General features: G+C 45.2%; 1 protein-coding gene across 5 annotated transcripts in view; it reads left to right on the top strand.

Annotated features, from left to right (window-relative positions):
• Positions 1–24,795, top strand: part of SCAF8 (SR-related CTD associated factor 8) — a 219,501-nt gene that overhangs the window by 144,986 nt on the left and 49,720 nt on the right. For 3 of the 5 annotated variants that reach the window (XR_006299093.1, XM_043592649.1, XM_043592652.1), the window contains one exon: positions 15,415–16,541. The exons of the other annotated variants lie outside the window; for them this stretch is intronic. The gene's annotated coding sequence lies outside the window, so the exon portion shown is untranslated. Of the gene's footprint in view, positions 1–15,414; positions 16,542–24,795 lie in introns of those variants that run through there. 5 annotated transcript variants of the gene reach the window in all.

Raw genomic sequence — 24,795 nt, forward strand, 5'->3', positions numbered from 1 at the left:
TGTGTCCCAAAGAACTGGCATAGGTTCACTGAGAAGAATTCCTGCCAGAAGTAAGATTGCAGCTTTTAAATAGGGTGATTTGATTGATCCATGAAAAATGTTGTAGATGCTCTGTGTCAGGATGCGAGGAAGGTCTCTAAGAAAGTTGCTAAAGATCTGTTTAGGGAAAGGATGGAGAAATCAGGCCTGGATGGCAGTGCAGCCGACTGGCTCGTCCCCCACTGCCCCCAACCCCAAATGCTGGCTAGTGCACCAGTGTCAGCCCTACAGGCGGGACCGTAAGGATGGCCCCCAATCGCATAGTAGAGCACGGGGTCGGGGGAGGGGGCTGCCAACCCTCTCTACCTGCTGTTGCCTGACAGTGTGAAGCAGAGACAAAGCCACAGCCTCAGTCACAGGGAGGAAAGCAAACTCAAATGGATAAAGAAGAAGCACCAAGATGAAGTGAGGGGGGCAAGGGACGAGGACAGCCGGGAACAAGGAGTCACAGGCTGGCACACGGGGCCAGCGTGGACAAGTCTCCAAGAGGAGGTTTCAGTGCTGTGGCAGCAATGTCTACATTCTGAGTGCTCTTGCAGATCTAAAGAGGCAGAAATGGGACACAGATGTCTAACCTCAGCTTGCCTTCTTCCATTTCCCTCCTACTGATTTGAATGAGGAAATGGATAGCCTGCATGCTGATTAAACCCACGGGTTATATGAAGGTGGAAAAGAAAACTAAAATGTTGCGTGAGTTCTGTCCCTGGGTCCAGAGAACTTACTTGTTGCAAGTGTGAGATAAAGCGATGCTGCTTAATAGTAACCCGTGAGGGGGGCGCAGGCTCAGTCGGTGGAGCGTGCGTGTCTCGATCTCGAGGTCGTGAGTTGGAGCCCCATGTTGGGCGTAGAGATTACTAAAAAGACAAATAAATAAAACTTAAAGAAAGAAAAAAAGTAACCTGTGAGGAAGAGACAGAGTCAGACTCACGTGGCTGTCAGACACCAAGGAGAAGGCTCAGGTGTCTACAGCAGCAGAATCTGGTTCTCACTGAGATGGGTGGTCATCCTTGACCATGCTGGCCGGCTCCACACAGATCACACTCCATCTGAAGGTTCAAATTCAGTTCCAGTTTCCATACCTTAAGGGACGTGTTTCAAATGTGTCCCTAGGAGAATGATCCAGATTTGGGGGAGTCTGTATAAGGCAGATGAGGATTCATATACTCACGTTAGAGAATATTTGAAGGGTTTTATGACCACTGGCTTAGAATAAGTGAAGTGCGGTAGAAAGATTGGACTTACCCTTTGTGACACCAGAGGGCATGGATTCAGGCTTCTTAGCCCTCAAAGGTGTCCCAGAAGAAATGGCAGCCTCAGGAGAGGCCCAGCCCCTAGGGAGGCTCCCTGGACAAAGGCCACTTTCAGGGGTGGGAGACAACCCAGGGATCCAAGTGGGCATTGGTCTGAGACATGTAAGCCCCTTTGGACTTGAGATTCTGTGGTTCTGACTCGGTATTCTATATTTCTGTGTGGTTGTGGTTGCTCAAAGCATCACGTGCAAATTCTGAATTGTTGCTATAGAAGATGTGGCTATTTGAGATGGTCTCCTTTTTTTGGGTGTGTGATTCAAGATTAAAAAGTTTAGTAGGAGCACCCGGGTGGCTCAGTCGGTTAAGTGCCCGACTTCAGCTCAGGTCATGATCTCACGGTTCGTGGGTTCGAGCACCCGCGTCGGGCTCAGTGCTGACAGCTCAGAGCCTGGAGCCTGCTTCGGATTCTGTGTCTCCCTCTCTCTCTCTCTGCCCCTCCCCTGCTCACACTCTGTCTCTCTCTCAAAAACTAAACATTAAAAAAAATTTTTTTTTTTAAAGTTTGGGTTATCTTGTAGAAAAAAGGCATCAGTTTCAACCTGGTTCATTCCCTGATTTGATCATTACCCTTCAGGGTTGAACCTGATTGAAATGAAAGGTAGAAGCAGGTGAAATGAAACTGCAGAATCTAATTTGCATATCGACCCTTCTGGATGCCAGAGAGCAGCACACATTCCTACACGTCAAAGTGAGCTGTGTTCTTAAAAAAAACCAACAACAACGCTTTTCTTTCAGATAGGTAGATTGTTAAGGATAGATATTTTGATATACCTTTATATCTAAAACAGAGTATTTATTGTTGTGGATCTAAAAGGAGGTCCTTCCTCAGAACTTTGGGTGCTAAGTCAAAGGCACAGTGTCATTAACTATAACTGTTAAATGATGCCAAGGTTCCTGGCTCCGGTCAGTGCTGCCGTGACCACAGCCAAAGAGCAGATATTTGCCCTTGTCCTTTTGAAAAGAAGAAGGGTTCAGGAGCCATGGGGGCTTTATTTCCCGTGTGGAGACCACAATCCAGTCCGCTAGTTGCTCTGAGCGGGGAATGTTGGTCCAGGTGGTGGTCACACACACATGCCTCCCGACTCCTCGTGGACATGCTGGTAGGACACGAGGGAGCTGTTTTCCTGGTCGCAGGTGTCCTTCCTAAACACAGTGTGTAAACGGCGTTACGGTTGATTTCCTGGAGATGGTCTGTGTTCTTAAAGGAGGTGGCCGCTTCCTTACTGAGGACGCTGGTTTCCTGTGCTGCAGGGTTCGCCTGAAGGCTCCTTGTTGTTGGCACCGAGTGGCTCCTACCCGTGCTTTGCTTTGAGAATGTCGGGTGACCATTTCCCCTCTTATCCTCATCTCCTTTCTCTCAATCTCAGTCTCCCTCTCCCTCTCTCTCTGTCACATACACGCATACCCTGTCACATTTCCACACTCCTCAGATTCCCGCACATTCCGTCTGTCTGAATTTAGACAAAGCTTTGAAGAGCACCTTGTCTACAGCAGTGCCCACCCTCAGCCTCCGGGACCGTCTTTCACCTACTCCGCTTGCATTTATAGCACACTTCCGTCCACTTGCTTTAATTCTCTTTCTGCCGGCATGTGAACTGCCCCAGAACAGAGGCAGTGCTTTACCACCTCTCTGTCCCCAGCTCCTGGAACATCTCAGGCATGTGGTTAAGCCCACAGTAATTACCCGCTGGAGAGAAAGGAGGGAACTTGCAAAGGGAGCATTCTTATAGTCAGGAATAAGTAGGTAAGGATACACATCCTGAAAAACATCTTCAGTTCTAGCTTAACCATGTTGCTGTGGAAATGAACACAACCTGTTATGTTGGCTCAGTGTCCCCGAGGTACCCACACAGTTGACGCCCTGGTAGGGTGCTGAATAAAATGCAGCACACCCAACTCAATTAAATTTCAGATACGTAACAAGTGAATTTTAGTGTAAGTTCTGTCCCATGCAATATTTGGGACACACTTATACTACAAGCTATTTCTTCAGTGTTTTCATTAGCTACATTTGGCAACCCCATCCCCTGGTTCCCTGATGCGTATTGATTTGCCAGAGTTTAGGATGTTTCCGTGTTCTTTACAGTTTTCCTAAGAGAAATCAGCTCTAGTGTCAGCCTTGCCCTCAATCTGTGGCCCCACCGGTTAGAGCCACGGTGCACTCAGAACCTTTGTTCAACTGAAATGGATGCGATGAACGCCGTTTACGCAAGAAACCCCTTAACTCATCTTCCCTTTCTCCCACTCAAGGAAACACGGAACATAAATGATAGTGACTGTGACAGGGATAACCTTGAATCCTTTCAACTTCTTATTTAAAAGAAATAATTTGCAGATTTGCACTTGATCATTGGCACTAAACCCAAGAAATTACTTGAGACGCTCCTCTCAGCTAACTGCCGACTGACCCTGAGATTGAGGATGAGTGGCTAGAATTTAGTGGTAAAAGATGAGGGTTGTGGATTTTATTCACTTCAGAGATGTGTTGCTTTCTTTGCAAGAGAAAAAGTGTCTCGGACCCAAGAGGACCTGTCTAAAGAGACACAGACAGCAGAGTAAAGGACTTACTTACCTCACTACTAGAAACACACCCCCAGCATGGATATCATGAACAGTCGGTTGGCAGTTTCATTTTCACATGTAACAAAACAAAATTGGAATCCATCTAACCCCATCTTGATGCGGAGGGCCATTTAAGTAGTTGTAGTTAAAAGCTTTTTGAGAACACAAAGGACTATGTAAGTGAGAAATGGGTACAGGCGTATCTCAGCGATATTACGGGTTTGGCCACCACAATAAAGCACATATCACAATAAAGTGAGTCAAAGTAAGTTTTTGTTTCCCAGTGCATATAAAAGTTATGTTTATACTACACTGCAGTGTATAAAGTGTGCAAAATAGCATTATGCTTTTTTGGAAACAGTGTATACTTCATTTAAAAATACTCCATTGCTGGGGCACCTGGGTGGCTCAGTCGGTCAAGTGTCCAACTCTTGATTTTGACTCAGGTCATGATTCTAGGTTCATGGGATCGAGCCTTGCTTTGGGCCCTGCACTGAGCGTGGAGCCTGCTTGAGATTCTCTCTCTCCCCCTCTGCCCCCTCCCCTGTTCGCATGCACACATCCTCTCTCTAAAATAAATAAAATAAAAATACTTTATTGCTGAAAAATGCTAACCATCATCTGAGCTTTCAGCAAGTCATAATCACTGATCATCGGTCACAATAACAAATATAATAATAAAAAATTTGAAATATCGTGAGAAGTGTCACAATATGACACAAACACAGGAAGTGAGCAAATGCTTTTGGAAAATTTGCACTAATAGACTTGCTTGACACAGGGTTGTCATAAACCTCAATTTGTACAGAACACAGTATCTCTGAAGAGCAATAAAGCGAGGTGACACCAGAATATCTTTTTTTATTTTATATCCACCACCAAATGTTTGGTTACTTAACTGTAAAAAAAAAAAAAAAAAAAAAAAAATTGCCCAGGCAGTTTAAGAAATATAAAAGATATATTTGGGTATATTTGGAATAAACCAAAAATAAAGAATATATCATATATCCACTGAGATAGTTTTTTTTAATAAATGTTTTTAAGTAATCTCTACGCTCAACATAGGGCTCGAACTCACGACCCTGAGATCAAGTCGTGTGCTCTACTGACTGAGTCAGCCAGGCTCCACTCCACTGAGGTAATCTTTAAATTATTACTTTGAGATATAATTGAGGATTGATATACATTTTGTAAAATGTTTATTTATTTATTTTTGAGAAAGAGAGTTGGGGAGGGGCAGAGAGAGAGAGGGAGAGAGGGAGAGAGAGAATCCCAAGCCGGCTCCACGCTGCCAGTGAGGACCCCAGGTGGGGCTCAAACTCATGAACCATGAGATCATGACCTGAGTTGAAATCAACAGCCGGGCGGATGCCCAACCAACTGAGCCACCCAGGTGTCTTGATACACATTTTTTTTTTCTAAAGACAAACCCTAACATACTACCACTTCTAAATTGTAGCTTGAGTTTCATTTCTTTTTAGTAAATAAGAAATAAATGAGTAGACATAGAATTTATTCGGCTCCTTTGCTGGTAGTCAAGTATCTGTTTTCAACACTTTCAACATCCCTGACGAGTTAATATAATGCAAACAAAAGAGTGACATTGAATGCCCGTCTCACTGTCTCACCTGGGTCCTCCTACTTAGAACTACCAGTCGTGCGTTGCCTCCTTCCCTGCGGCATGACTCCGTGCCCTGTCCGCTTGTGGCCTTGTGGCATGTTAGTGTAAGTCCAGCCACGACTGTGTTAACCTTGGACAGTTTCTCCGGCGTGGCACTCTATTAAGCATCCTGGGAGATGTTCCAAAGAGTGAACTATAGAATGTGAAAAGATGTGTGACTTGTCATAATTCCAGAGGGAAAGAAAGCCAGACATTTTGACAACATTTTTGGCAACTCGATTCTCTGGAGATGATTTGCTCGCATGCTTTTTGCTGGCAGCTTAAACCCAACAGTGGGTTCTCGATGCAGAAGAGCCCTTTGTCAGACCGGGTTTATCTTGGAGCCTTGCAGAAGCTTCCTATCACCCGGCCTGCACCAAGCTGGAGCCCTTGTTGCGGGATACAATGCAGTCCTCTGTTGCGGAGACATCACCAAAAAGAGGACAGACTTCGGGTTCAAATGTAGGCCCTGCCTTGCAAGAACGGTACGGGCTGAGAGGGTGACTTAGCCTCTAGGAGCTGGTGTCCCCCTCTGTGAAGTGAGGTTAATGACGGCTGCTTGAAGGTCAGGAGCGGAAGTCAGGCCCTCATTCCCCCCACTTCGTACTGCAGTGATAAGTTTGCAATCCCTCTGCGGTCCCCTTGCCAGGATTTGCAAAGGCTTGCTAATGAGCTCAAGCAGTCACTTAAGGAAAAGGATAAATAGTTAAGCGCAAGGTTGTCCCAAGAGGCAGGAAAAGCTTCTTTGAAATCGCCAGAGGCCAGGGAGGACACAGGCTTTTGACCGTGTTAAGTGGCAGGTGGTTGGAAAAGTAAGTAGCAGTTTTTTTTGAAGATACAAAGGGACAGTGGAGGGGCGCCTGGCTGGCCCAGTCTGTAGAGCGTTCAGCTCTTGACCTTGGGGTCATGAGTTCATCAGGTTCACTGATACTGCTTAAGATCATTGTAGAACAAGTCTTTCCAAACAAAGGTTGTATATGTTAGATCAGTGGCTTCCACACTGTATCCCAGAGGCCGTGGGGTCCTGTAAGGAACCGGGCAAACCGGCTTCTAGCCAAGCGGTGGACACAGTGGACTCTGATAGCTCGGAACTAGGCAACTACCTATAAACTCATGCTAGAGTCCCATAGCACTCCTGACTCTGATATGGATGCTTGGAGCTTTTTTTTTTTTTCTTTTCAACGTTTATTTATTTTTGGGACAGAGAGAGACAGAGCATGAACGGGGGAGGGGCAGAGAGCGAGGGAGACACAGAATCGGAAACAGGCTCCAGGCTCCGAGCCATCAGCCCAGAGCCCGATGCGGGGCTCGAACTCACGGACCGCGAGATCGTGACCTGGCTGAAGTCGGACGCTTAACCGACTGCGCCACCCAGGCGCCCCGATTGGAGCTATTCTAAGCTGACTCGTGGCATGTAACAATCTATCATTTTGCTAAGGCACAGATGTGAATAACCTTCCCTGCAAGGCGAGTGAGCAGGGATGTGTCACTTTGCTGGTGAGTTGGCCCCATTGACCGCCACCATCGGGGTCTCCAGCCAGCCTTTTTCTACTCATTGTTGCCTACCTGTTTTAGGGGGGAAATGACATACTGTAATGGGATTTGCAATCCGGGGGTCTGGTAACATCTGAGAAGTGTCGCTCACTAGTGTCTAAGGTCTTCCCACTCTGGGCAGCTGGATGGAATGCGGGTGGGACGTGGGACGTGTCCTGGAATCACCTCGTGAGCACGGGAGGGAATTCTGTGTGGGGTACAGAGGCTGTACATATCAGCTCTCAAACACTGCAGATGAAGAGTTTTTTCTTATCCCAAATCCTGGTCAAGGCTTCTGAGAATATGGTCGTAGAAAGCCGCCCATATATTTTTAAAAAGCCACATCCTGTTCGATTTTCTGCTTTCATATTTGCCCAGAACAGATATTCCCTGACATTGTGCTGTTTGTAGAAGAAGAGTATCTATCAGTGGCTCATTAACTTGGGTCATGTTTGGAGTTCTCTGTGAGCTTATTAATTAAGACGCTGTGCCTTCTTGAAAACTATTATTCTGCTCCAAAAAATAAAAAGACATGCAGTTCAAGTATATTGTTTCTCCCTGACCTCAGAGTTACTACTCGGTGCACCGAGGGGGCCTCGGTTAAAGCCAGGCTGATGGCTGTTGACCGTGGAGTAGTGGGGCCAAGTCCTGTCCGCACTACGGTGTAGGTGTGAAGATGACCTTGGTTGTTGCATTTGCCACCACTGCAGGGTGCTCGTTCTGTGGATGTGGAGCCCTAGCACCATCTTGGTTACTTTACGTGCCCTCGAGACAGACGGAAATGAAGGCAAATTGACGCAGTTCCGATAACTGACCAGACCGCGTGAGCCCATTCACTAGTTCTGCCCAAGCGGGCAAGGGGAGTAACAGTCTCTCTCTCTCTCTCTTTTCTTTTCATTTCACTCACTTAACCTTCTCGTGGTTCTTTTAAGCAGCAAATTCCTGATTTTAAATACCTCTTCTAGATAAACAGATAAAGCATATACAGATTAAGATAAAGTCAAGAGCTGATAAGGACACAGTGGAGTCCTCCAAGGTGGGGGAGGGGGCCGTGGATGAGGCAGGCTGGGTCCCCGGAGGTACTTCCGGCCACCTGTCCCTTCCCTCCAACCCTGGGGCCTTGCTCCTTCAGGGCTCACTGTCCCACAGGGCTGTGCGTGGATAATCCTGTCCTGAGAACTCCAGTGGTCACTGTTCCTGGGGCTATTTAATGGCAGCCAAGAAAAGCGAGTGGCTTGTCATTTCTTTGACTATAGTCACGTCAATTCTTCACCGTGAATTCAGTTTGCAAATTAGTTTCTGCAGCTATTAAAAAAAAAAGAAAAAAGAAAAAAGCATCTGTTCAACTTGGTGGCCATATAATCTCTCCAGTTCAGTTGTGACGACAGCTGAGGACACCAGATTGAATTTGCTTTAAGCAAACTGGATATATGAAAATTGAAATTAAAAAAGAAAAAAAAGGATGATTGTTCACTTTTCAAAAACGTTTCTTTGCCTTATGAAGAAGGTTAACCAATAGGATTTCTTTAAACGCCAGTTTTTTCCCAGTACTCTAAAAATGAATTTACTTACTGCCCTGTGTTTCTAGAGCATACTTTATGCGTGAAAGTGGCATGCCTCTAGAAAATATTAAAAGTCTTTTAAGGTTAACTTTTAAAATTATTTTTAAAAAGCTGTTATCTGATGGGTTCAACTTTACTAAATGAATATTAATAGGTTTTGCTCCAGCCTGGGAGAGAGGAAGAATACATCCCACTACTGACCATTTGAATGGGCCAGATTGAAAAACAAGGGTAGTGCATCATGTGACCATCACGTGACAGTCTCTATTCTTGGAAACCCAAAGTTGAACCTTTTAACCTTTAAGCTAGAAGGAGAGCTGGCCTAAAGCAAGCTCCCATGGAAAAGTCATCAGCATTTAGCATCAGCCTCTAGCCTGGGGGTCTCCATGTGGTTGAGGTGATTTCACTGCCAAAGGAAAGAGTGTCACAGGGCTGTTTTTTATTACAGAAGGTCTAGATGATTGAAGGGTAGCCAGTAGACCATCAGACTTGCAGAATGGCATTCAGTTGAATTCCCTTTCATTCCTTCTGCCCTTCCCTGAGGAGCCATTGAGAAGCCCTGTGCCAGGGAGGGGCCCTGACACAACAGCAAAGCCAAATCTCGGCTTGGCTTGCATGGAGCCTACGCTCTGGTCAGTCTTGAGGCTCTAGAATGGTGCCTTTGATAACTTGCTCTTTTCCTCTTTCTCTTTGTTCTTTTTCATCTCCTCGCCCCACCCAAGTGCAAGGCATCAGGGTGTCAAAGTGCAGACTTACCAGGGCATCTGTGAAATGTTAACACGGATGCTTTGTTTTCCTTTTATCTCAACAAAGGCAAAGGCTTTGAAATTAAAAAAAAAAAATGTATATAAGTGCCCTGATTCCTAGTTACTTGGGGTGATTCTCTCCTGCAAACAGGAATGGCCCTGGGAGAGAGAGAGAGAGAGAGAGAGAGAGAGACTGCTGAGAAGTAAAGAGGGAGGAGGGGGGTGGTTTCATGGTTGGGGGAGGGTGAAGAAGGGAGGAACCCTGACTCCATAATAACCAGAGTGTGTGGCCTGTGGGATTACTAACGCCCTGATCCATGAAGAAGGTGAGGGGCTCTGGGCCTTTCGTTCACTTTTTCAGTCGGTCACAGAGGAGCTCAGAGGCAAGGACAGGAGAGAGAAGATGATGATGGGAGCCGAGCTCTCCCAGGGATATGGACCATGGGAGACCGGTGACGGGGCCTTAGCCGCTTGCGAAGGACTCACAGAGTTGCTCCTGTGACCTAACGATGGATGGAGCATCTCTGCTCTCCTCTGTGTCGCCAGGGCTCCCTGAGAACATGGGTGGCCGGGAAAGAATCCATATCCCTCCTGCCTCCTCTGTGACAGACACTTTCCACACGGCCCCTCCCTAAACCCCCACAGCTAGCCTTGGTGCCGGGATTAATCCCTGTTGTACAGGTGTGCAAACTCACAGTAACCCAAGAATTCCCCCCCCCCCATAAGAAGCAGAATCAGAGATGCAAGCCTGATGGGTGGGTTCCAGAGTGTACCTTAAACAGTGTACTGAACTGCTTCTCCATAAATGAGCTTTGCTAGAAGGGTCTGCCACACCCTGTGTCTCCATCCCACCAGCTCACATGAGAGTGGACTTCACCACCAGTGGAAACAGCTCTGTCTGTGATGGTCCAGAAGTCTGTTATATTTGGATCATTCAAAAGTCCGTGCATTCGGACTTTTTGATCATTCATGCCAAATGGCATAATTTTCCAGGATATTCTGTCTGAGATATTTGAATGAAATGAGTGTGGGACATCATAGGACATACAGCGTTTTAGAGGACAAGAGATCAGAGTGTCTCCTAGACTCCCAATCTTTGTGTACCCTTAGACAAATGGGAGACCTCTGAGCTTCGGTTTGTTAATGTTTAGGATGAGAATTTTGTGCCCTGCAATTCCTAAGTTCTGTTTTAGCACTAATATGGTGGTTCTTTCTGTTGTGTTGGAATTAACTATGCACAAAGATTGTATGCACAATACATGTGTGGACATGATGTGATCTCAGTTTAATAAAGGAGCCCTGGGTATCCCCCATCGTGGAAATAAACTTCCCCAATAGGGCATAATTGCCTTTATGTTATTTTAATTATTCTTACGCTCCGTACTTGGAAAGACTAGACTTCATACTGTTCTAATCTAATGGGACGTGGGACGTTGCTCCACACATTTTAAGTAGGTTTTTAACTACAGAACAATGAAACATTAGCAAATGATGTTAGAACATGTCTGCACACACTGATACTTTCCGATCTGTGCCAGGCATCCTGCTCCCATATGGGCTGACCAGAAGGATCAGCTGGACGAGGCAGATTGGGGTCTGGCATCCCTGAATAACTCTGGCACTTGCCTTTCGACGAGGCAGGGCAGGCTGGCTGAGGCTTGGATCTGAAAGTCTGTTTGCAAGGACCTAGTTTTCTTGGTACCGCTCCATCACCTCCTTAGTTAGCCCACTGGTGATGAATCCAATGCATTCGTGCCAGAACAGATCACACTCTGGGCAGGTTTTCTGTGGCTGGCTTCATAATCTCACACCTCCTCCTTGTGTAAGCGAACAGGGGAGAGGAAGGCAGTGAATTCTGATCGGTCACTTTGCTGATCACTGGCAATTCTGCCGGGGAAGAAATGAAGGAGATTAATTAAAAAGGGGTCAGAGCCTCTCTGTAGATTCTCTTTCTCAACTGTCATTTAGAAATGATTCTTCAGGCTTTAGGCCATTTCCAGCCTGCTGATTTGGAAATCAGAACACAATTACTTTAAGGGAGTAAAACGTGAAATAGACCACGAAGCCTTTACCATGGAATTAAAGTTAGGTTGATTTCTATTTCTCCATGCAGCTGCCTCGCCTGTCGTGGGCTCTCTGTGGAGATACTCTGCCTGGTCCCTCCTCCTTCTCTCTTCTGTGACACCTATAATTGACCTGGAAGCCTGGCTCCTGTTTCTAGAGCAGGGTTTTTGCAAGTAAGAAAGGATATAGCTGTTTGGGAAGCAGGTGTGCTTCCCCTGCTGTCCTTGTGACCACCGGCCCTTCCTCAGCAGTCCCGCACGTGGGTCACAATGTGGGGTGGCCGTTGGCATGTCTGGCACTTCAGATACCTGGGGTGCAGCAGCTTGTGAAAGGAAAGGCATAAAATACTTGGGGTCAGGCACACTTAGCCTGAGGTCTGTTTCTGCCGCCCTGGAGCCGCGTTGTCTTGGCCAGATAGTTTCATTAGTTCATTAATTAAAGAGGTCAGGTAACCTCCTTGAACCTTATTTCTCTGGTTTGCAGCGTGGGATGCATGAAACTGATTTGCAGGGCTGTTTGCACAGATGGAGAGGGCCACGTGTGTAAATTACCCAGAACCAGCAGACCCAAGTGAGTTACATCTGTATAGGGACACCTCTAAGTCCATTTGCCTTTATTATACCAGCTTTATAAAAGAATAACTGCATTTCAAAATTACGTTGCAGCAAAGAACATCATCAGTGGCAACTTGAGCTGCAGAAAACGGGTTCTAGAACTTTTACAGTTGCTGTCGACTATTAACTAACTCTCATCTCCAGGCACTGCTGTGTCTCAGTTTATTTATTTAAAAAAAAAAAAAATCAGTCGCCTGGGTGGCTCAGTCAGTTAAATGTCCAACTTCGGCTCAGGTCACGATCTCATAGTCTATGCGTTCGAGCCCCGTGTCGGGCTCTGTGCTGACAGCTCGGAGCTTGGAGCCTGCTTCGGATTCTGTGTCTCCCTCTGTCTCTGCTCCTCCCCTGCTCATGCTTGCTCCCTCTCTCAAAAGTAAATAAACATTAAAAAATTAGGGGCGCCTGGGTGGCTCAGTGGCTTAAGCGTCTGACTTCAGCTCAGGTCACGATCTCACAGTCCATGAGTTCGAGCCCCGCGTCGGGCTCTGGGCTGATGGCTCAGAGCTCGGAGCCTGCTTCCGACTCTGTGTCTCCCTATCTCTCTGCCCCTCCCCCGTTCATGCTCTATCTCTCTCTGTCTCAAAAATAAACGTTAAAAAAAAATTTTTTTTTTAAATTAAAATAAAAAGTCATCTTCTGTGCCATATTCTCATTGACAAGTGGGCGTTTTGGCCTCCTACTCCTTTCTGTGAAATTATAGCCATTATTATGGGGGACAGTGACGCACATTGGCAGCTGCTAACAAGGAGTGCGCTGGCTCTTTAAGGAGTTTGGGATAAGCCACCCATGCGGAGTGTCTGCTCTGGGGCAGACCTGTAGAGCAGCTGGGTGTCTTTTTTTGTGACGAGGCTTTAGATGAAGGAAGCGGCTTATGTTGCTAAAGATGGGGCTGCACAGCACGTCTGCACACTTGGGCTTAGTGGTCCAGAACCCAGAAGACGCCAAGACGGCACACACAGTGAATGCAAAGAGCAGGAGCTCTTACCGCCGCCGTGGCTTTGATTTCCAGCGCTGCTCTTTGCCACGTGACTCTGGGCAAGGCATTTGTCCAAACCCCAGTCCAAGCCTCTGTTAGGAGACGGTTCTATCTGCTTTGCAAGGTTAGGGCTTCTTCATAAGTCACTTAATATGGGAGGGGTCATGGTAGCAACAAAACTAGGCAGAAGAGATGAATAATAATGATAATAAATAACGAATTCATTGATAACGCAGTGTTGCTAGCCAGAGACAGCTCGTCGAAAAGATCGAGCACTGGCCGGGGAATCAGGACCCGGTTTTCATTCCCACTCAGTGGCTCGGCCACTCTCGTTCCCACGTGACGCTGGACAAGCTGCCTAAGCCCTCAAATCTCAGCTGCTTCACGTGTAGGCTGGGTCCCCCTTTATAAGAACCAGAAGGTTCATAAATGTGAAGGCACTTTGATAACTGCAGCAGTCTCCAAATACAGGCCTTGTGACCATTATCTCCACCTCTGAATTGTTGTTTGCATGAGTACTTGATGTTTACTTTCTGCTATCCTCCCTCTTCGGTGATGGACCATTTTACGTGCTCTGAAGCGATTCCGTCAGGGACTTAGGATATACACATCCCCGAAATCCACCAGCATAGAAATTTTTGCCAGAATCCCATAATAAATTTTCTTCCTCTTTGCTTCTTTCAAATGTTTTTGATAAGACAGAAATCTTTACTTCTCTTCCTTGGCAACAAAAGACACAGAAATTGAGCCTGTGTTGGTGTGTATGTGCATGTGTTAAAGAGATCATTCTTGTATGTCCCCGCCCTACAATTTGAGTAAATTTGTGTCTTTTTCGTTTTATTCCCCGGTGTGGTCTCGGTGCCTTTTACCACACAGTTGCTGATTTGCTCTGTGACAAGCCTATCCTGTTACAACCTGGCAAATCTTATCCACATTTAAGGAAATGGCTCTGTCCCTGTAGTGCTGTAGCTACTGATAGTCAAAATGAGCGTATTTTCATTGTCGTTTTCTCTCGAGTAGCTTTTAAGTCAGCATTTGAAGGATGAAAGCACTAGCGAAATACTTAGAATAATCTGAAGCAATAGATACCTTGGTGCCTATTTTGTTTTGTGTGGAACGTTCACACATTTCACAAAGTTGTGTCTCCCCTTCTGCCAAACACACAGTAGAAAGATGAAACAATTATTCCGCATTTTTCTTAGCACACGTAACAACCAGGATGCCTTCAAAAATAAATATAAGATAACATAAATAAATGGTTGTTTTGGCATCGTCTAAGTTTTACCGACCACAGAGGCATAAAGATCAAATCGTAATTATTAAATATAGTTTGTCAATTACTGAAATGTATCATTTTGTTACTAATGGGAACTAATTGCCTGAAGTTTCCAAATATTTAACCTAATTCCTGGTTGTACCTAGGGCGTCTATGAGAGTTCCATTAAACTTTCCAGCCCCAGTTCATTCTCATTTTAACAAACTATGGTGAAGTAATTTGGCATAGTGGTTGAAAGCATCGGTTTTAGGGTCAGACTTCCTGTGTGTGGATCCCACCTCTGCAACGTGTACCTTGGTAAAGTTACCAGTTATAGCTACTTAAACACATCCACCCAGTTGAATTTTATGGCTATGTAGTATGTTCTTACAGCAGGCGTCTGTGCTATCCTTTTTAATGCGGTTTTCAGCTTTTACACAGTTATTTCTTAATTTAAGAAAACCAGCAGATACCCCCCCACCAAAGACACTTCTTACATCTTAAGACAGCAAAAGATGGGGAAATGGGTGCTTTCAGAAGTTTATACCCACTTAGCTTAATCACATTATCGCTTACGGTTTTAATTGACTTCATACACTAACAGTTGGAGACTTCTTTTAAGCCTAGCCGTTGCCACAGACTGAAAAGGTTATACCTGGTTGTGGTCTGTATGGAGCTATGGAGGCAGGGCCGCATGAACCCAATAATGTGGTTGGATTGGCCTTCTTTTTAGAACTCGCCCACTGAGGTCTTCTTGTGTATATGTGAAGGAAGGAAGGCCCGGCAAGGTTAGGTGACATAGTTACTGGTGGAATCGCGTCTGGAGCCTGGGTATGCTCACTTCCAGGACAGGGGGCTCTGCTGAACAATTCCAGCACGAGGAGAGAGATGAACACTGCATACTCTCATTCTTCCTGCCCTCCTGGAAGAAGACATGGCGTTATAAAGCACAGAAATTCATCAAACATTGAAACATTTGCTGTTGTATTGACATCATCTCTTCTTTAGGAATTATCTTGGAAAAAAAAAAAAAAACTAGGAAAAGTTATTCCATTGACCAGTGATGACCAGTTATTGTTCCTTTTGTCAACAGGCAAGATGATGAATGACGTTCTGGCACCTTCCCGTGTCCCAGGCCTTGTAGAAATAAATGAGACGTGCTTCAAAGTTCTAATGTGCATCACATCGGATCTTGTTTAAGGAAGCGTTAAAAGGAAGCCGCCGTTACCTATTGAGAAGGCTCTGTGCTCTCAGACATTGTTTCTGATTGAATCCACGGGTTGCAAGCATGCCTCCCTGTATTACCTGTTGGAACAGGTTTAATTTTATAAATTTTAAACACAAACTCTATGAGTTTCCAGTTCATAATTGTTCTTTTTGAGGATGCACTCAGATGAACAATATTGCATCTGTAAGAGATATGCACCTTCCACAGGACCAGAATTGATTGGAATATATAAATGGCAACCAACTCCAGCTGTAGCGTGATCCAGAACCAGTGATGGAGAGGGCAGATTGCAAGGAAACCCTGCCGGGGGGAAAAAGTCGTATTGTGTTGGAACTACAGATTATTAGAACCATAGCTTTAGCAAACCATGGCTTTTTTCTTGAACACGACACGCATAGACTGTAGTTCTTGACTGGTGACTTTAATCCCTTATTAGTCGTCTCCTCGGACAGTCTCAAACGTTGAAAGTCTTAAGCTTTCATTGAAAGAACAATGCAGCTTGGAGGAAATCCGGGGTTCAATATAGTCTTCTGGGTATTTCATTCCAGCCTTCAGTGACCCGTTATTACAAACAGCAGGTACCCAGGTGGTAGAAGAGAAGCCTAGTGGGAGAAGAAGGAAATGACAATGAATGGGCATATTACATTGTGTTGTAAACATACTTTATAAGTACATTTCTTATTAGCTTCTTATTCAGGCAGAGCTTATCAAAGTTTGCTGCAAGTACCAGACCAGGATTTGCGTTTTGGAAACGATCAGTGTTCACAATACCTGCAGGGAAAAAAACAACAACAGCAACAGCAACTCAAATAAGAGCACTCTTTGCACCGAAAAGAATATTTTTATCATTCTTTTGTTTGTTTTGGCTCTGTCACAAATTAAAGTGCTTGGAATACAGTAGTCTGTGGTCTCTTGAAACTTAATCAGTGAGAACCTAACACTTTCACAGTATGCTGTCTACTTTGGACGTTCATAATAAAAATTGAAACTGATTTTGGTTGTTAGTCGTTTACTTTGTCTTGTAGCTGGCTCAGCGCATCTTTCGTGGTTCCTCTTTGCCCAGCAGCCAAGCCCTTTGTAGCACCCTGTGTCTAGACAGAGAGGTGCATACGTGGTTTGGGTCTTTCACAGCTTCTTACACCGAACTGCTGTCGATTTCTAGATTTGCACAACCACTCTTTGTTCTTTTTTGGAAAGGCTGGGCTATTTACGAGGGCCAAGGCTCTCTTTGGTGATGCATTCTGCAACACGGCTTAGAGATTATTCCTCCCCAGGAATATTACGTGTTTGCTTTCTTCAGTTTCTGACTGTACTATATTTTCTGTTACGTTGATTATAATAGAATTATATTTTGATTATATTTTCCAGTAAACAAGTAGAAAATTGAAGAAGGCTGTGGGTAATTTAGCCACAGCTACAGGCTTTTAGATCGCGTCTATTTTGGTTGACTCCCTGCCCAGTGTTTTAGAGTATATTTTTGTGTATTCCACAATATTCTAGTAAGAAATTTTTAAACTCCAAAGAAATCCAAACACGTGAGCCTATTCAGAAAGTTTAGACCTTGCTTGGCACTAAATTCGGTATGGAAATAAGCAAAGATCCCTTTCCTTCCATTCTTCTGTGGCCAAAGGTGCAACTGGCAGATAGATACACCACATATCTGGCTCCCTGCCCCCACCCCACCTGCTCCCCACAAAGGGAACAGCCTGGATTCGGGGATTCGTGTGGACATTCTAGTGCATATATAAGCAAAGGGATTTTGGAACTCTTAATGTAGAGAAAAAAGACAAATAAATAGAAGGTTCTGGGGTTCCTTTCTGAGGATGGGGTGGGAGGAGAAAGAGTAGGATAGCAAACAAACTTAAGAAATAAGGATCATTCCTTCAGAACCAAGTTCATGCGCAGTCTTAGCACTTAGCTGGAGGTGTACTATCAGGGCAATCTTTTTAAACTCCCAAGAGGCACCCTAACAAGGGCAGACGTTCATGCTTTTGTTCCCTGGATGAATTCCCTTTTCCAAAGCCTCCACCACCCTCTGCCTGAGCATCTGGACAAGTTCTCTTTGTGAAGCAGCGTGAATATTTAACACTCCACCCTCCTTCCCTTCCTTCTGCATGCAGCAAAGGAAAGCTTAAAAAAAAAAAAAATTTTTTTTTTTGAGCTAGATTTTAAAATACTATCAGGTGACTTTGACAGACTGAAGCTATCTGGTATTTACACAATTAGAAGGAATCGTTGATGTGAGTTGTTTGGTTTCTAAGTAAACGCTGGCCTCTTCCTTGAATTCTAATACCGAGATCTCATTCAAATAAGATGGTTTCAAGCAGTTCCTTTGTGGTTAATAAATTCTTCAGAGAGGGGAGAAAAAAACCCGTAACATCTGCTTCAGAGTGGTCTCTGCACAGAAATTGCACATAGATGGTTACTTTTATCAAAAGCAATTTGTTTTAAATGATTGAAGAATACAAGCAGTTAAGAAAGTGGGTGAGTGTGAGGCTTTAGAAGGCCTCTTTCCATTCATTATTAGTAATTTTCCTAAATCCACTATTTCTTGATCCAATTTTTAAAATTGGGGAATATTCCACACTATTGTGGCTGTCATCAAATCACATCGTTTTTATAGCAGGGCTTTCAGAGGGTTGCTTAAAGATTACCAGGAGGGGAGCCTACTGAAGTGCTTAGACTTGGTCTTATTTATCGTCTCATAGGTACTTACTGTCCCTTTTAGTATCTATGAGAAACCTTATGTTTACTTCTCTTATTTCTTCTCAGATACACATCTTTTTCGAAGCATTTAAAAAAATTTTTAATGTTTATTAATGTTTGAGAGAGAGAGAGAGAGAGCGAGCATGAGCAGGGGAGGGGCAGAGAGAGGGAGACACAGAATCTGAAGCAGGCTCCATCCAGGCTCTGAGCTGTCAGCAGAGAGCTCAATTGGGGCTCTAGCCATGAGATCGTGACCTGAGCCAAAGTCAGACGCCTAACTAACTGAGCCACCCAGGAGCCCCCAAAGCATTTTTAAAAATCTCATAGAAAAAGACTTTATCCGTGGGCAATAAGGAAATAAAAGGAATATATATATATATATATATATGTGTATATATATATGTATATATATGTATATATACATATGTATGTATATGTATATATGTATATGTATATATATGTATATATACATATATGTATATATATATATACATATACATATATACATACATACATACATACATACATATACATATATATATATATGTACATATACATATATAATATACAAGTTCCAACACTGTGCTCAAATATATTTTCTAAGAAGATACTATGTACAATATTAATACCAATTTTAAAATCCACCGAAGGATCCATATTTCTAGAAATAAATGTGGCTTTCAGATGGCTAAGACTGTCAGTATGCACAGTTGGGAAGGAACTTGAATGCACCTTTTATAAATTTTGCCTGGGCGATCGTGGGTGAGGGGAAGATGCCTATTGAATGGAAGGAATTCCTATTCGGAGGATGTTTAAAAAATTTCTTATGAAGACTGAGCCAAATTCTTGTTTTATATGATCTTAAAGGACGCTTCGTGAAGAGTTGCATGAATATTTAAAAGCACCACTCCCCATCCCCCACCATGTCAAGCAAGCTCAGTAAAGAGCCCCAGCTAACAGACATCCATTGGCACCTCACTCACTCTCATTACATTATTCCCATTCTTTTATTACTAACGGACAAAGGAAAAAAGCTAATGAAGGAAAGGGAGTCATTTTTGCCAGAAACGTCCATGTTCTAAGAGTTTTGTTTCCCCTGCGTAGATGGAAGCACATGTACATGCACGCACTTCGTGGGCCTGGAGGCCATAGCACAGTGGCCAGAATGCACTCAGGTCAGAGAGAGGCAGAACTTCCAAAGACGTGGTCAGCTGGGGAGACCACGGGAAAGGACAGGCCAGCCGGGGGTTCTGTGATAAGAGCTGGGGAGCTTCCCGCCCAGAAAGTGATCACCAGTCCCCAGGTCGAGGCCCGCATCTCTGCGTGGGAGGCCCGGTCACAACTGAGGCCCCATCTCTTTCCCAGCTTCTGGCTTTTTTATCAGAATGTTGTACTTCTGTCTTCAAATACCAATATTCCTTCATTCACCCAACACATACTTATGTAGGACTTACTAAATGCCGGGTGCTGTGTTGAGATCGGAGGTGGGGTGATGAATTAAAATGATGTCTGTGCTTATCATCAGGATCTGCATATTCAAAAGGAGCGACAGGGGTGTGTCACATATTAGGATACGAATGCAAAGGAGGCTCACATAGGCAGGTAGACGCCACATGTTTCCCTAAAAATGACTAGGTTATTAGCTCAACTTTCCAGTGTGGAAAACAGTTTCTGTTTTTTGGCCTTTTTTGTTTTTATTTTTTATTTTTATTTTTTTGCTGTTTTCTAGTCAGTAACAAGTTTATTGTTCATTTGGTTTTCAGAATCTTAGGATTATATTCACGTACATTAGTCAAACACTCCTGTTCAAAGGTATAGTATTTCCAAGGACTTACCCGATTCCAGTGGCCTCGCAGCAACATTCCTTGGGGCCAGATTTCACAAATATGTTCTCAGTGGGCCTTCCTCCGCACAGGTTCCAAACAGGACCCCCTCTTTTCTTCTAGATCCCTAAACATTAGCGAGGAAGCAAGTACCACCACCCAAGAAAGTTGCATTAAATTCAACATGAGATGTGACAAGTTCCAAATATAAGTGGATGGAAACAAAAACTACTCTCAAGCACAATGACTTTGGCTTTAGAGTCTTGGGAAAATTATAAATAGAACACCAGATGCCATTTCTACTATCAAAACACTAGAATTCAGAGTTTCTTAGAAGAGCTCTTTAATTTTTTTTAGAAAAACTACACTTGGGACACCTGGCTGGCTCAGTTGGTTAAGCATCTGACTCTTGATTTTGGCTCAGGTCATGATCCCAGGGTTGTGGGATGGAGCCCCGCGGTGGACTCTGTGCTAGGTGTGGAGTCTGCTTAAGATTCTCTCTCCCTGTTTCTCTGCCCCTCCCCCACTCACGCTCATGGACTCTCTCTCAAAAAAAAAATACACTACACTTACTGAAACTAAAGGATACATGATAATGAGAGAGTGGGGAGAAATACCTAGAAAGTTCTTCTTGGCCCACATTTTCTCTGAAGTGAGTGCGAATCTCCTGGGTCCATCTTAGCAGCACACAAACGGCAAGGTTGGTTTCTGTAGATCCCTGTCCCAGTAAACAGATGCGTAGAAGTAGAATTGACTTCATGTTTTTGGTCTAGTTATATCGCGGTTAGATATATTACCATTAAGGACAAAAGAGGGAAAGAAAACCAATAGAAAACCAGTAAGTTGTGGATTTCATTCATCGTCGGCTCAGATCTTTTATCGGAAGCAGAAAGATCCATCAGATCTAAGTACAGGAATTTACCCAACTGGAATATAAGACTTGTGATAAGCTTTGGAAATTCTAGCATTTCCATTCAGTGACGAACACTAGGCCCTTGCAGGCAATACGTGTTACTTAAAATAAAGCAAAGTATGAACTAAAGCAAGTGTATGACCACCACTAAATCATTTGCTAATTATCCTTTCTTGGACTTCAGCCAAGACATGGCAGTCATGCTCCATGTGGCCAAAATTCTACTTACGGTCCAACTAAAAGCAGTAATTCCTCAGTATACTTGACCATCAAACATTTCAGATTAAGGTTCCACAAGATAACACCCCAATAAACTCTTCTTCTTAGCATAGTAGAGGACTGAGGCTTCTTCAACAAACTTCAGTGTTTAAGGAATTTGAATATGTTGCATAAATGCACTAAAACAAATGCTCTTCTGGATATAACCCTACCAGGCTTTGCTCTTACAGAAGGGCCGTCAGAAGGCTCATGGTACTGGTCTGGAGAGTGTGGGCAGTGCCAGCCACAGACCCTGGTGCATAAAAAAGCAGCTTCTAGTATAAATAGACACCAACTAAACAGTCACTCCCCCAAGAGTGGAGCTGAGAGAAACCCCACTTAATAGGAGAGCTATGCTCAGTGTATTTCAGTTCATCCCGTAAAACTGAGTTGCTGGGGAGCCTGGGGGGCTCAGTTGGTTAAACGTCCGACTTCGGCTCTGGTCATGATCTCATGGTTCGTGATTCGAGCCCCGCATTGGGAGCCCGCTTTAATCCTCTGTACCGTGACACCCCCCCCCCGCCCCTCCCTGCTCGTTCTCTCTCTTTCAAATAAGTAAACATTAAAAAAAAAACCAAACCACCAAGTTGCTAGAAACCAGAACCCCACCCATTTGAGTTGTCTACTCTTGCGTCAGGGAAGTTACTTCTCATCAAGTTTCTTCCATTACCCGTGGAGAAAACAGATTCCTGTATTCACGCACGTCTCTTCAGCCACTCTTAGCTCATTCTTTAATTTGCTTCCTTTTCATTCCTTTCTCCTGATTTGCACTTGGGTTATTTGGGAAGTGTTTGCAGCTGAAGATGCTTCCAAACCCTTCGCGTTGGTTCCCCAGTTGGCTTGCACATTGGAATCACGTGGCTAGCTTCAAAACAATGCCAATGCCCGTGTCCCTTCCCTAAAGATTGCAATTTCTGGGTATGTCCTGGGCGTTGGGAGTTTTAAAAGATCCCTGGGGGATGAAGTGGAAGGATCCTAATGTGCAGACTGAGTCTGGGAGCTGCTGGGCTGGAGGAAAGGAAAGAAGGATTTGGTAAGCCTATGCCTGAATCCTAGCTCTGCCTCCTGTTCGTTGTGTGAGGGGGGTGAGTTTTTTAACCTCCATGAGCCCTGGTTTCCTCATCTGTAGAGATAATCACGCCCACAGCTTTCTGGTCCGCGTCGTGAAAATACCGTGTACATTAACTGATTCGTGACAGCGCATGGAATGCACTTGGCACAGGAAATGGTGGCTGGCATTATTTATCCCCAGGGTAGAATCAAGTTTAATCATTCCCAAGACTGGGACACACACTGCGGGTGATCAAGTGACGTCAGCTTAATGAAAGTGACAAAGAGTGGGGTGGCAGCCAGGCTCACTGCCACACGGGAGGCTCTCCCCTCCCGACAACTGAATTGTTCATCAATTGCTAGCCTGTTGGAAAGAATGATACAACCTTATACTCAGAGATAAGGCTTTTGTGTCCGTCTGTTTTCCCAGGATGGGGTGAGTCTGCCCGGGGCTTTGGGAACAGGATTTGCCTGGCAGATCAATCTGAGGAAATCTGGGAAGTTGACACTTTTGAAAGGCCAGCCTGACTCTGTGAGTTGATGGCACTTTTGCTGATGGCTCCTGGCCACGGCCCCAGGCACATCTGTGAGGACAGAGGTGGGGCTGTCGCGGGCTCCCCACTCCTTACCTATCCTAGGTCGTTGCCCATTAGCGTCTGACACCTGATTGTATTTTTAGTCTAATGAGTCTCTCTTCTCTAGTTGTTATTTATTGCCTTGCATTCATCTGAAATAAGTGAAAATTAACTTCATTTAAAAAAAGTGCCTGTGTGGCTCCGTTGAGCGTCTGACTCTTGATTTCGGCTCAGGTCATGATCCCAAGGTTGTGAGAAGGAGCCCCTGCTTAAGAGTCTCCCTCTCCTCTGCCTCTGCCCCTCACCTGCTTGTACGTGCTCTCTGTCTCAAAACAAACAAAACACAAACACGATGCCTTTGGGGATGAAGGTGATTCCTGCATGCAGGCACCTTGGGGGAGGAGAGAAAGTCTATCTCATTCTGCCTATTGTGACCCTGGGGAAGTGTCTTCCGTGGGGGAGGAGAGCGGAGGTTAACGGTGTGCCTCCCCTCATGACAGAACCCTGGAAAGGTGGAGCGTCAGAGCTGAATGGCACCTGAACCCCAGGGGTTCCTGGCTGTGCACACGCTGAACTTTATGCAAGATCTTACGCGTATTGGAATGTTTCTTTGGCAAGGGCCATGGCTTTGCATCAGATTTGCAAAGAGCTTGGTAATCCTCCAATACTTAAGAACCAATTTTATTAAGGAAACTCAGAGGAAGGAAGCTTGAAAGCACCCCCCCCCCCCACCCCGGGCAGGGCGGTGAGGAGCACAACGGAATAGAGCTCAGGCGGCCACTCCGTGCTGCGGCCCCCGGCCCCCAGCTTCATTGCATGTCTCGGGCAGCAAGGGTGGGTCGGGGCTGTTTAAGCCCAGGTTCAACCAATCCAGTCTGGATCCCAGCCCAAGTCAGACAGTGCTGACGGGACACAGGACACAGGTCCCATTTCCCTTGAGCGGAGGACTCCATGTGCCCTGAAGGCGCTGGGAATGAGGTAGACCGCTGCAGCTGCTGAAAATTCACATCGTTTTAACCTGCAGGGAAGAATCAGTCTGGCTCAGGTTCCTAATGGGAATGTGGGCAGGTCTAAAAGAATTCAGGCCACTCGTAGGCGTCTTCGTTCAGGCTGCCATAACAGAACGCCATCAACTGGGAGGCTAATAAACCACAGACATGTCTTTCTCCCAGCTCTGGAGTCTGGGAAATCCAAGATCAAGGCTCTGGCCGATTTGGGGTCTGGTAAGGACCATCTTCCCCCTGCGTCCTCCTCCCTGGGGGGAAGGGACAGGCAGGTAGCTCTCTGGAGTCCCTTTTTATAAAGGTGCTAACCTCGTCCGTGAGGGCTCTGCCCTCACACGCTAACCACCTCCCAAAAGCTTCCAAATAGCATCACACTGGGGATGAGATTTTGAATTTATGAATCGTGGGGTGGGGGGGGTGGGGGGAGGGTGGAGACACACAAATATCGTCTAGAGCATTAGGCAAAGACCTAAAGGAAGAAGGATGGTTTGTGTTTTCTTTTATGTAATTTAGCTTTCGCGTGGGCTCATTGGCCAAACAGAGCCCCTTAACAATGAAAGAGAAAACGTTACCACACAAGGCTCCCTTGTGGCTGAGCTGTAAGCGGCAGGACTTTGCGGATGCACGGAGAGCACTTTATGGGAAAGGCTTGGAGGGACCCCCGCTCTCCCCAGCAGAGGGTACAGTCTAGTGCTGAGCAGCTCAGGCTACAGTCAACCAACGTACCTGGAGTGAACATCTCAGCTCCGCTGCACGCTGGCCTTCAACCTTCACCTCCTTAAGCCTTAGTTTCCCAGCTGTAAGACAGGGACAGCTGTGCCTGCTTAGTGGGCTAGTTTTGAGGAAGAAAGGCCAGAAGGCTTGAAAGCAGCTTCCGTGTCTTACAGACCCCACCTGTTGGGTTGAAGGCATTCTGC

Source organism: Prionailurus bengalensis, chromosome B2 (assembly GCF_016509475.1).
Source record: "Prionailurus bengalensis isolate Pbe53 chromosome B2, Fcat_Pben_1.1_paternal_pri, whole genome shotgun sequence".
Taxonomy (NCBI): domain Eukaryota; kingdom Metazoa; phylum Chordata; class Mammalia; order Carnivora; family Felidae; genus Prionailurus; species Prionailurus bengalensis.